Below are 12,413 nucleotides of genomic sequence, written 5' to 3'. Positions count from 1 at the left end.
TATGTGTTTATGTGACGAATTTTGATAATTCTATACAGTGACATAAGCACCAAAACTATCATGCTTTGCCATAAGCAACAAGGAAATTATGATATGGGACACTTGCACAACGTTTCTTAGTGCCCCTTAGTCCCTTTTTGCAGTCTCTCCTTGCAACCCCTGGAAACAGGCAACCACTGGAATTATGCTGGCTTTTTCTAGAATTTCATATAGAAGGAATCATACAGAATGTAGTCTCTTGTGTCTGATTGGCAAAATACTTTTGAGATTCCCTCATGCTGTTGGGCATATTACTAATTTCCTCTTTATTGTTGAGCAGTATTCCATGACATAGATATATCTCAACTTGCTTATCCATTAACCTATTGATAGACATTTGGATTGTTTCTAATTTGTAATTATTTCGAATAATACTGCTGTGAACATTTTTGTACAAGTCTTTGTGTGGACATGTATTTTCAATTCTCTTTAGGAACTATCTACAGGTGAGATTACGGGTCATAAGTATATGTTTAACCTTCTATGTTACTGTATAAGAAATTGACTATTTTTCAAAGTGGCTGTACAATTTTGCAGTTCCACCAGCAATGTATGAGAGTTCTAATTCCTCCACATTTCACCAAAATAGTATTGTCAGTCTTTTTACTTTTAGCTATTCCAGTGGGTGTATCATGGCATCTCTTTGTGGTTTTAATTTGCATTTTCCTAATGACTAATGATGTTGAATACTTTAATGTACTTATCTGACATTTTAATATCTTTTTTGGTGAAATTTCTTACACATCCATGTCCAGTTGGATTTCAGGTTATTTATCTTCTCATTATGAAGTTGTAAAAGTTATTTATAACTTCTGGACACAGTGATTTGCCATATATGTGTATAATAAACATTTCCTCTCAATATGTATCTGAAATTTTAATTCTGTTGAATGTCTTCAGAAGATAAAATGTTTTGAATTTTAACAGTGCAGTTATCAATTTCTTCTTTTATGGTTTATGCTCTTTGAGGTCTATCAAAAATATTTTACCTCCTCCAAGGTCACAAAAATTTTTCTAAAAGTTTTATAATTTTTGCCCTCCTATTAGATATGTAACTCATTTGGACTTAATTTTTGTGTATGTTGTGACATGGGGCGAATGTTCTTTTTATATAAGAATATCCAGTCATTTGAGAACCTTTCACTGAAGGAAATATTATTTCTTCATTAAATTAACTTGTTATTTTGTTGAAAACAATGTAATATATGTGTGTGGGTATTCTTATTTTAGTTTAATTAAATTTTGAGCATTCCGTTTTTTCTCTAGTTTTGACTTACTAGCTATAACAATTATGAATAGTCAATCTAGGGTTTCAAATATACTTCTTTACGTTGGTATTGTCTGCCTCCCAAGAATATTATACTACATCACATACAATATAAGAAGTTTACAGTGGTATATTTCTGTATCTCCTTCCTGACCTTTGATTCTATTGTTATCATATATTTTAATTCTATATCTATTATTAAACTCAAAATACATTGTTATTTTTGCTTAAATGGTGAATTATCTTGCAAGAAATAAAAATGAGAACAATTAGCTTCTATGTTTACCAATATAATAACTATTTATGACCTTCTTTATTCCTCTGTATTGATCCATATTTTCTTCTGGATTATTTTCTTTCTGCTTAAAGAATATCCTTTAATATCACTTATGGGGCTGATGTACTGAGACAAATTTTCTTCTACATTTTTTGCCTGCAAATGTTTTAATTTTGTCTTAGTTTTAAAAAAATTCCTGATATAGAATTCTACATTGATTGTTGACTTTTACTCTCAATTCTCTAGAGCTATTACTTAATTATAATTTGACTTAAATAATTTCTGGTGAGAAATCTGCTATATTTCTTCTTACCTTTGTTTCTCTAATATAATACTACTACTACTAGTAATACTATTGCTGAATGCTCTTAAGTATGTTTCCTTATCACTAGTATTGAGTCATTTTATTATGAAAAGACTTGATGCAGTTTTTTTTTAATATTTGTGGGACTTGGGGCTTATTGAAAGTTTTAGATAAATGTGATCAAATTTAGAAAAATGGCCATTATTTCTTCAAATATTATTTCTGTCTTCGCTGTTATATTCTTTCTAGCTGAGATTCCATTTATTTGTGTTTGATAATTTTATATGGAGAATTTACCTATTTATTTATTTTCCACTTTTTTCTTTTTCATTTTCAACAATTTCTATTGCTATGACTGAGTACACTGATCTTTTCTTTTGCAACATCTAATCTGTTAATCTCATCATGTACTTTTAAAACTTGAGATACTGTTTTTTTCATCTCTAGAAGTTATACTTGGGTATACTTTGTTTCTTTTCTTAACATGGTCATTCTTCTGGGATATACAAGAACATATTTAGAGTAGTTGTTTTAATGTCCTGCTGTGTCTTGCCAGGCAGGCTTTCTACTGCAGTTTATGGGGTAGGAGCTATTCTCAATATTGTATAAGTTCCAGGATTTGTTTGTTTTATGTTTTCCAGTGAGTCTTTCTCCAGCCTTAGATATTTTCTTCTCAGATATGTGCACATCAGAACTTAGCTGAAAACTGGAGGGAATCCCTCCATAGACTTACTTTTCAATGCACTTTTCTCCTTTTCAGTACTCTGACCCTGTAAGTCTACCTGCTTCAACCTTCCCAAACTCTGATCCCTGTTTTCTTATTCTTTGCTGAATTTTCCTTCCCTGTTCTGCAGCATAGAGACTACCACCAGACAGGAATATGGACAGTTTGGTTCATCTTTTTAATTTTCTGCAGAATGATAATCCTATGTTGACATTTATACAGTGTCTGACAACAGTTGGTTTATATATTTTATTTGGTGTTTTAGTTGTTGAAGGCAGGAAGACACCATTTCACATTCCTACTAGCAATGTATGACATTTTCACATACTAACCAAGGCTTGTTATTGTCCTTTGTAATATAGCTATTTAAGTGGGCATAAAGTGATACTGCATGTGGTTTTGATTTGCCTTTCTCTAATGTTTATCTGAAAATATCTTTATTTCACCTTTAATTTTGAAAAACAGTCTTGCTGGATATAAGATTCTCGGCTAACAGCTTTTTTTTACCCTCTCCAGTATGTTGACTATGTCATTTAACTGTCTTTTGTCCTGTATTGTTTCTCATAAGGGATTACATCTGTATCTTATTGGTGTTTTCTTTTTATGTAATCAGTGGGTTTTCAAGATTTTTCTCTTTATTCCAAATGTAACCATTTTTACTATGCTGAGCCTTAATCTTTTTGTGTTTATCTTACTTGGAGTTCATTCTTGCATATGTAGATAAAAATTTTTCAGCAAATTTGGATAGTTTTCAACCATTATTTATTTAAATATTTTTACTTCTCCTTTATCTTTTTCCACTTTTTTCTGGTACTCTGTTTATATGTATGTTGGTACACTCACTTAAATATATCTCAGATTTCTCTGAGGCTCCATTCATTTTTGTTGTTACTGTTTTTCTATTTTCTCTCTTTTCTTTGGGTTTTATAATCATTATTGATTCACTTAGTATTTCTTCTGCCACTTCAAACCTACAGTTGAGCCCTTCTAGTGAACTGTTCATTTTATCTTTTCAACTCCAGAATTAATTTTGGTTCATGTTTTTTAATAACTTCTGCCTTTTGATTGATAGTCTCTATTTGATTATACATTGTCATTATATCACTTTTCACTTATTTAAGCATAGTTTCCTTAGTTCTTTGAATATATTTATAATAGATACTTTAAAGCCTTTGTTATAGCTGACATCTGGTCCATCTCACAGGCAGTTTTTGTTGCCTGCTTCTTTTTTTCCATGTATGTGAGTCTGCTTCTTTTTTTCCATGTATGTGAGTCACACTATTTTTTTTCTTGATATCTCATGCTTTTTTGTTATAAACTGGAAATTTTTGGTAATATATTTTAACAATTCTGGATATGAAATCTTTTATCTGGGGCTTGATTTTGTTGTTTATATATTTATCTTGGGTAGACTATTTTATTGAAGTCTATGTTTTGCATTGTGAAGTAACATAGAATTTTTTTTTGAATTTATACTGTGTATTAGGGGTATTTTATATATGAGAACACCATGGCTCAAAGAGGTTTGATGACTTATCCAAAGCCACTCACCTAGTCACTACAAGCAAAGATCTTCAAAAAAATGTCTAGCTCAAGAGTACTCTGTGTAATAGGGTACAGTGATGAAGGTTGCAGAATAAGAGCGTATTCATTTTCTATTTTTTCTACTATAGCAAATTACCACAAGGTTAATGAGTTAACAATACAAAATTTTAATATTAAGTTCTGGGCCCTCACATGTTAAAAGCCACCTGGTGCAGCAACTGCACACCGCTCTGCATCCTACAGTGTGGATCCTCTGCATGTGTCTCTGGGAGATGAACTCACTGAAATGGCCATGTCCAGTCAAGGACACTTTGAGGGAAAATTTGAGTCACTGGATTTTGCAGAATTTACTCAAAATCAGTCATGGGAGAATAAGCTGTTTGGACAGGAACCTGGACCTTTGGCCAAAAAGTATCCTGTGACAACCCAGCTGTTAATTGGAAGTGTCACTGGATGGTACATGGGTTTCATATTCCAAAAGGTTGGAAAATTGGTTGCGGCAGCTCTGAGGGGTCATTTTTTTTCTCCTTAAGCTTGCAAGTCATACTGGGTACATCAAAGATGACTGGCAACAAGTGGAGGAGGATTTGAAGAAAGCCAGAGAACAGCTGTAAATCCATAAGACCAATCAGATAACTACTGAGGTCAAGAGCAAAGCTGAGGAGGTGATGTCATTTGTGAAGAAGAAAGTTCTAATGACTGGGGGATTTTTCAGAGGTCTTCTGCTTGTCATCATAAGAAGGATGACCTCATTTCTCTTTTTCTTGTTTTTTTCCCAGCCAGCAGCCTCTATATTCCATCACAGAGTATAGAGCCCTGCCACCACTTTTCCCATGCCTTCCTCCCAGCTATGGCAAATCCAAATGGCTTCTATAAGAACCTGTTAGTGTGAGTTAATATGGTCCTTTCTGGAGCTTGATGGTGACAGAAGAGACTAATAAATGTTAGTTCTTCTAGTCACTACTGAAGATTTGTTTTATTCGGAAAAAACAAACAAAAAAACTTGGGATACCAGAAGTTTGAAATGAGTGTTCCTGGGCTAAAATTAAGATATTGGCATGCCTTTTCTACATGCCTTGGATTGTAGAAATCTACATTCCTTGGATCACAGCCTTCTTCCTCCATTTTCAGGCCAGTAGCATTGGACTGAGTCTTCCTCATGCTGCCATCTTTCTTCTACTCTCTTCTGATTCCCTCTGCTACTGTTAATCGCCCTTGTATTTACATTAAGCACACCTGGATAACTCAGGACATTCTTCCTAATTTCAGACCAGGTTGAATGGAAGCCTTTGTTTCATCTATCACCTTAATTTATCTTTACCATGTAGCCTAATGTATTCACTGGTTCCAGAGATTTGGGCATGGACATCTTTGGCTGGCTATTGAGTGGAAGGTCAAAGAGAGTTCAGGGATTAGTTTGTGGAAAAAACAGTACAATATCTAGGAAATATTTGGTAGAGGAGCGAGGGAGCCTTAAGAGACTGGTAGACTGAGGGAATAACTTGGTACAGAGTAAGAATCTTAAAGCTACGTGAGGTGAGTAATAGCCAAGAAAGGTCTTATCACAGTGATATTCAAGGTGGGGTTGGAGTGAGGGCACTATGTTTCCACGAGGTAACATATGAGTCTTAGAGGGTAGGTTAATGGTTTGAAATTAAAACAGTATTTTTTTATAGTCCTAGAATTTGTTTTAGTCATGTTTAATGTTATTTGCATTTAAAACATTGAAAATTGTGTAATGCTTTATACTTTTCATGGAAAGAGATAGGTTTTGGAAGAGTAGAGAAACACTAACTGATAAATTGATCAAGGAGATAGGATCATAATTAAATATATAGGGCTGAATTTTGAAAAGAGAGGCGACACTTCTTCCTCTGACCCAGGACAGTGAGCGAATGGCTGGGTAAAAGTTTGGATGGACTTTGGTAATAAACGGATTCAGAAGAAGGTGTGCTGCAGTATGAAAGTTCTTTGACTAGAAAACTCTTGATTCTTGTAATCTATCATATTCCATCTCTGTTTGTGGATAAACTAATTTTGATGAATCGTAAAATAATTAAGAGCCACTGCTTTAATCATTCTAGACAGCAAAAATAAATAACTTCTCTCATTGATGGATGATTCCAGGATTTTATCTGAATTCTGTGGAATGTTTGAAAATTGCATGTAATACTTTTTTTTTTTTCCTGAAGTTCTTACACAGAGTTGTAGTTCCAGTTATGTCTATGTCAGGTATGTTCACATATTTGGGAGAATATAGATCCTTATTTGTTATCTGCTATCTTATCTCTTAGAGATAAGATATTTCTATACATTTTTAAGACAACATTGAAAGTTGAAAAAATCATGTTCTGAAAATTCAGTTTTAGAAATTTTTATACTTTTTATTCTAGTATTAAATTTTCCCTGCACAGGTATATTCCCTAGGAATTGCCATAGACATTTTTTTTTTTCAAAACATAGACAGAGCTTCAGGGATTTATGAAAACACTATATGATAACTACTGGATATGACCTTATGGGCTTCTAGATTTAGCATTCATTTTTAATAGAGAAATAAATATTATTTTTTCCTCCTTGCTGATCAAATATAGCACATTATACAGTTATTAAATTTTACTCTAGTCCATGCCTGTGGGGATTGTAAACCTAGATAAGTGCAAAAGGAGCTGGAATTGCAAAAATTGTGTCAGTAAAGAGGTATACTATGTGTAGTTTGCTAGTATGTTTTGCCAAAGTAGAATATTGAAAATTATTAAATCAGTGTACTGATTTTGGTCACTACATACTATTGGAAAATTTTACATTGATTGCTATGTAATCACTTAATTAAGCTTATAATTTCCAAAAGATAAACAAAAGCGTATTAGCTATGTTTTGGGTTATTAGATTAGGAATGTTTACCTTTGTATCCCCAAGGCTTTGTGCCTTGAATTTTCTTTAAAGAGAGGAAAGTCTTGGCTGAGGCTGACTTTCTGTAAAGAAAGACTTGTGAAATGCAAATGGTTTTCATCCATCCAAAATCTCATTACTTCAAAGCTCAATTTGGGGAAAATCTGCTTCCAAACTCTTTACTTTGCTGTTGCTGTGGCTCAGATTCTTGCTGGTTATTTGTTGCAGCTATCAGTTTCTTGCCACATGGGTCTCTGGGTGGGGCCAGCTCAGGTGAAATCTGGCTTCCCTGAGGTGGGGGGCAGATGGAGAGAGAGAGATCCAGAGAGAGAATGGAGGAAGTCATAGTCTTTTTGTAACTAATTGTGAAGTGATATACTGTTACTTTTTTCATATTCTATTCATTAGAAGTAAGTCAGTAGTTCCAGCAATTCAATGGGAGGGAATTGCGCAAGGGAATGAACACCAAGAGGCAGGATCATCTCAGAGGCTACGTATTATGATGGTAGAAACAGATCCATAGTATTTGCGTTTGGAAATCACTTTTTCTGATTAAATATGTTTGGCTATTAGTCATTTTATAGTTTTGCTTTTGAAGCTATTATGCTAATGAGGTTAAAGCAGAAATCAGAATGCAAATTTTGCAGTGACACCATTGGAAGACCTACATCTCCTGTGCTAGCATTATCACTTGAGTTTTCTGAGATTTGTAATAGATACTTGTTACAACCTCTACTTTCTCTATGTGTCATCTATTGTAAAAGCTTCAGGTAAAGCCTCTTACCAGTTGTCTGGACATGTCTATATAGATGGTGTTTCTTTGCTGGGTTTATTGTATTTCCCATGGGACTTTAAGGAGCAGTATATGAAAAACAGGAGCATTTTACTTTATAGAAGTTGGTTTGACTGTCTAGTTTTTCCTTCAAAATGGTAAATAGTAAAAATAAAATAATACAATACACATAAATACAAATGTAGAATCCATCTTATAAATCCAAAATATCCTCTTCTGTGTCATTGGAAGTTTTTCTTTTTAAAATCACAAACTGGAGTTTTCAAGTCTTCATGCACAATTTGTGTGGAATGGAAACAAAAGATGTATATGCCATACCTTCCTAGCCAGAGGAGAAAGGCCTACAATCTTCCCTATAGATGATAGGGTGTAGGTTTCATTAGGTTATAAAAATGTATTAATTGTGTTTCACAGAGCTTACAATAATACTTGGGTTGTCTAAACCTATATGTTATAATAGGCATTGTGGTTTTGGGGAAACCTCTAACCCTCTTTCCTCACTTTAAAAGAGAGACAAAAATTCACTAAATATAGTACCTATCTCCTAAGTTATTCTGAAGATTATATAATAAAATGTAAGCATGATAAGAGCACGATTTTGTTTAGCTGGCTTTTGAATCCCTAGCACTCTTTCATCAGTGCTTTAGCCTTCATAGATACTGAATTCATACCTAATGTCAAATAATGTGTCCAGTTCAGTACCTAATACACAATGAATTCTCAACAAATGCTGACAATTGTGATTATTCAACAGTAAAATAGATTTCTCTAGGTGTCAGCAAGGATCCTTTTATTGGAAATAGTCAAGCAAAAGTTTTTTTTATTTATTGCCTTTTAGGTTTGGGGGTACATGTGAAGAACAAGCAAGATTGTTGCATAGGTACACACATGGCAGTGTGGTTTGCTGCCTTCCTTCCCCTTACCTGTATCTGTCATTTCTCCCCATGCTACCTCTTCCCACCTCCCCACCTCCCCGTCCCTCCCCCATTTCCCTCCAACGGACCCCAGCGTGTAGTTCTCCCCTCCCTGTGTCCATGTGTTCTCATTGTTCAACACCCGCCTATGAGCGAGAACATGCAGTGTTTGATTTTCTGCTCTTGTGTCAGTTTGCTGAGAATGATGGTTTCCAGGTTCATCCATGTGTCTACAAAGGATGCAAACTCATCATTTTTGATGGCTGCGTAATATTCCATGGTGTATATGTACCACATTTTCCCTATCCAGTCTATCGTCGATGGGCATTTGGGTTGGTTCCAGGTCTTTGCTATTGTAAACAGTGCTGCCATGAACATTCGTGTGCATGTGTCCTTATAGTAGAATGATTTATAATCCTTTGGATATATACCCAGTAATGGGATTGCTGGGTCAAATGGGATTTCTATTTTTAGGTCATTGAGGAATCGCCACACTGTCTTCCACAATGGTAGAATTAATTAACACTCTCACCAACAGTGTAAAAATGTTCCTATTTGTCCACATCCTCTCCAGCATCTGTTGTCTCCAGATTTTTTAATGATCGCCATTCTAACTGGTGTGAGATGGTATCTCAATATGGTTTTGATTTGCATTTCTCTAATGACCAGTGATGATGAGCATTTTTTCATATGTTTGTTGGCCTCCTGTATGTCTTCTTTTGTAAAGTGTCTGTTCATATCCTTTGCCCATTTTTGAATGGGCTTGTTTGCTTTTTTCTTGTAGATCTGTCTTAGTTCTTTGTAAATTCTAGATATCAGCCCCTTGTCAGATGGGTAGACTGCAAAAATTTTTTCCCATTCTGTTGGTTGCCGATTCACTCTACTGACTGTTTCTTTTGCCGTGCAGAAGCTGTGGAGTTTGATTAGGTCCTGTTTGTCTATTTTGGCTTTTGTTGCCATTGCTTTTGGCATTTTGGTCATGAAGTCCTTGCCTACGCCTATGTCCTGAATGGTTTTGTCTAGATTTTCTTCTAGGGTTTTTATGATGTTAGGTCTGATGTTTAAGTCTTTAATCCATCTGGAGTTAATTTTGGTGTAAGGTGTCAGGAAGGGGTCCTGTTTCTGCTTTCTGCACATGGCTAGCCAGTTTTCCCAACACCATTTATTAAACAGGGAATCCTTTCCCCATTGCTTGTTTTTGTCAGGTTTGTCGAAGATCGGATGGTTGTAGATATGTTGTATTTCCTCTGAGGCCTCTGTTCTGTTCCATTGGTCTATATCTCTGTTTTGGTACCAGTACGATGCTGTTTCGATTACTGTAGCCTTGCAGTATAGTTTGAAGTCCGGTAGTGTGATGCCTCCTGCTTTGTTCTTTTTCTTAGATTTGACTTGGCTATGCGGGATCTCTTTTGGTTCCATATGAAGTTTAAGATGGTTTTTTCCAGTTTTGCGAAGAAGGTCATTGGTAACTTGATGGGAATAGTGTTGAATTTGTAAATTACTTTGGGCAGTATGGCCATTTTCACAATGTTGATCCTTCCTAACCATGAACATGGAATGTTTCTCCATCTGTTTGTATCCTCTCTTATTTCGTCGAAGCAGTGACTTGTTCTCCTTGAAGAGGTCCTTTACGTTCCTTGTTAGTTGTATTCCTAGGTATTTTTTTCTCTTTGTAGCAATTGTAAATGGCAGTTCATTTTTGATTTGGCTCTCTTTAAGTCTATTACTGGTGTATAGGAATGCTTGTGATTTTTGCACGTTGATTTTGTATCCTGAGACTTTGCTGAAGTTGCTTATCAGTTTCAGGAGATTTTGGGCTGAGACGATGGGGTCTTCTAGATATACAATCATGTCATCTGCAAATAGAGACAATTTGATTTCCTCCTTTCCAATTTGGATACCCTTTATTTCTTTTTCTTGCCTGACTGCTCTGGCTAGAACTTCCAGTACTATATTGAATAGGAGTGGTGAGAGAGGGCATCCTTGTCTAGTGCCAGATTTCAAAGGGAATGCTTCCAGTTTTTGCCCATTCAGTATGATATTGGCTATTGGTTTGTCATAAATAGCTTTTATTATTTTGAGATACGTTCCATCAATACCTAGTTTATTGAGGGTTTTTAGCATAAAGGGCTGTTGAATTTTGTCAAAGGCCTTCTCTGCATCAATTGAGATAATGATGTGGTTTTTGTCTCTGGTTCTGTTTATGTGGTGAATTACGTTTATGGACTTGTGTATGTTGAACCAGCCTTGCATCCCTGGGATGAATCCTACTTGATCATGGTGGATGAGCTTTTTGATATGCTGTTGCAATTGGCTTGCCTGTATTTTATGGAAGATTTTTGCATCTATGTTCATCATGGATATTGGCCTGAAGTTTTCTTTTCTTGTTGAGTCTCTGCCGGGTTTTGGTATCTGGATGATGTTTGTCTCATAGAATGATTTGGGAAGGATTCCCTCTTTTTGAATTGTCTGGAATATTTTCAGAAGGAATGGTACCAGCTCCTCTTTGTATGTCTGGTAGAATTCAGCTGTGAACCCGTCTGGACCTGGGCTTTTTTTGGGTGGTAAGCTCTTAATTGCTGCCTCAACTTCAGATCTTGTTATTGGTCTATTCAGGGTTTCGGCTTCTTCCGGGTTTAGGCTTGGGAGGATGCAGGTGTTCAGGAATTTATCCATTTCTTCCAGGTTTACTAGTTTATGTGCATAGAGTTGTTTGTAATAATCTCTGATGATGGTTTGGGTTTCTGTGGAATCTGTGGTGATACCCCCTTAATTGTTTTTTATTGCATCAATTTGGTTATTCTCACTTTTCTTTTTTATTAATCTGGCTAGTGGTCTGTCTATTTTGTTGATCTTTTCAAAAAACCAGCTCCTGGATTTATTGATTTTTTGAAGAGTTTTTTGTGTCTTTATTTCCTTCAGTTCTGCTCTGATCTTAGTTATTTCCTGTCTTCCAAGCAGAAGTTTTGAAACACCTATGAGGAAATAGAACGGATTAATAAATTAGGACATTTATTGATGTGCTCAACTTTAAGTCATGATGTGTTGCAACTGCTGTTTTAGAATTGATGGGTCAACAGTCTTACCTCTTTTTGAGGATTAATATGAATAGCTGTAATGTGAATGTCTCCCCATGGGCTTCTCTGGTCAATTAAGGCAAGAAAATCAATAAAAAAATTCAGAGATCTTAACATACTAAAATTTTGGTTTAATTCACTTGGCTCTATCTCCTGTGAAATCAACAGCTCAAAAAATATTTGAAAGGAAAAAAGAAGTCTGTAAGTTTTCCCTCAAGATAAATTAAATATTGTAGATTTTCTAAGCAACAATGAAGTTGTACTATTCTATACCAAAATAATTAGTTGATTAAATAAGTTCTTAGAACATGATTAAATCTTTTAACTAGATTATTTCTATAAATAACCAATAAATTACATCAGATAATTACTCATAGAATAGTTTTTAACTAGAATTCGTAATATAAATACCTACATTTTAACTCCAGATTCCCCATTCATTACTGAGAGACCTTGAGTGAGTTACTTAACCTTTCTGTAAAATGATACCAATATTAACATCTACCATATTGAGGTTATTACAACCTTTATGAAGAAAATGAAATTTAAATGTTTAACAGAATTCTCCTTCATGCCATTAT

At 34.9% G+C, this 12,413-nt stretch overlaps 1 protein-coding gene and 1 pseudogene across 7 annotated transcripts in view; both read left to right on the top strand.

Annotated features, from left to right (window-relative positions):
- Positions 1-12,413, top strand: part of GRM1 (glutamate metabotropic receptor 1) — a 417,120-nt gene that overhangs the window by 142,577 nt on the left and 262,130 nt on the right. The gene's annotated exons all lie outside the window — the stretch shown is intronic.
- Positions 4,368-9,617, top strand: LOC141584246 (FUN14 domain-containing protein 2 pseudogene; annotated as a pseudogene).

The sequence above is a fragment of the Saimiri boliviensis genome, chromosome 4, assembly GCF_048565385.1.
Source record: "Saimiri boliviensis isolate mSaiBol1 chromosome 4, mSaiBol1.pri, whole genome shotgun sequence".
Lineage (NCBI taxonomy): Eukaryota > Metazoa > Chordata > Mammalia > Primates > Cebidae > Saimiri > Saimiri boliviensis.
This window is presented reverse-complemented; position numbering and strand designations above follow the sequence as displayed.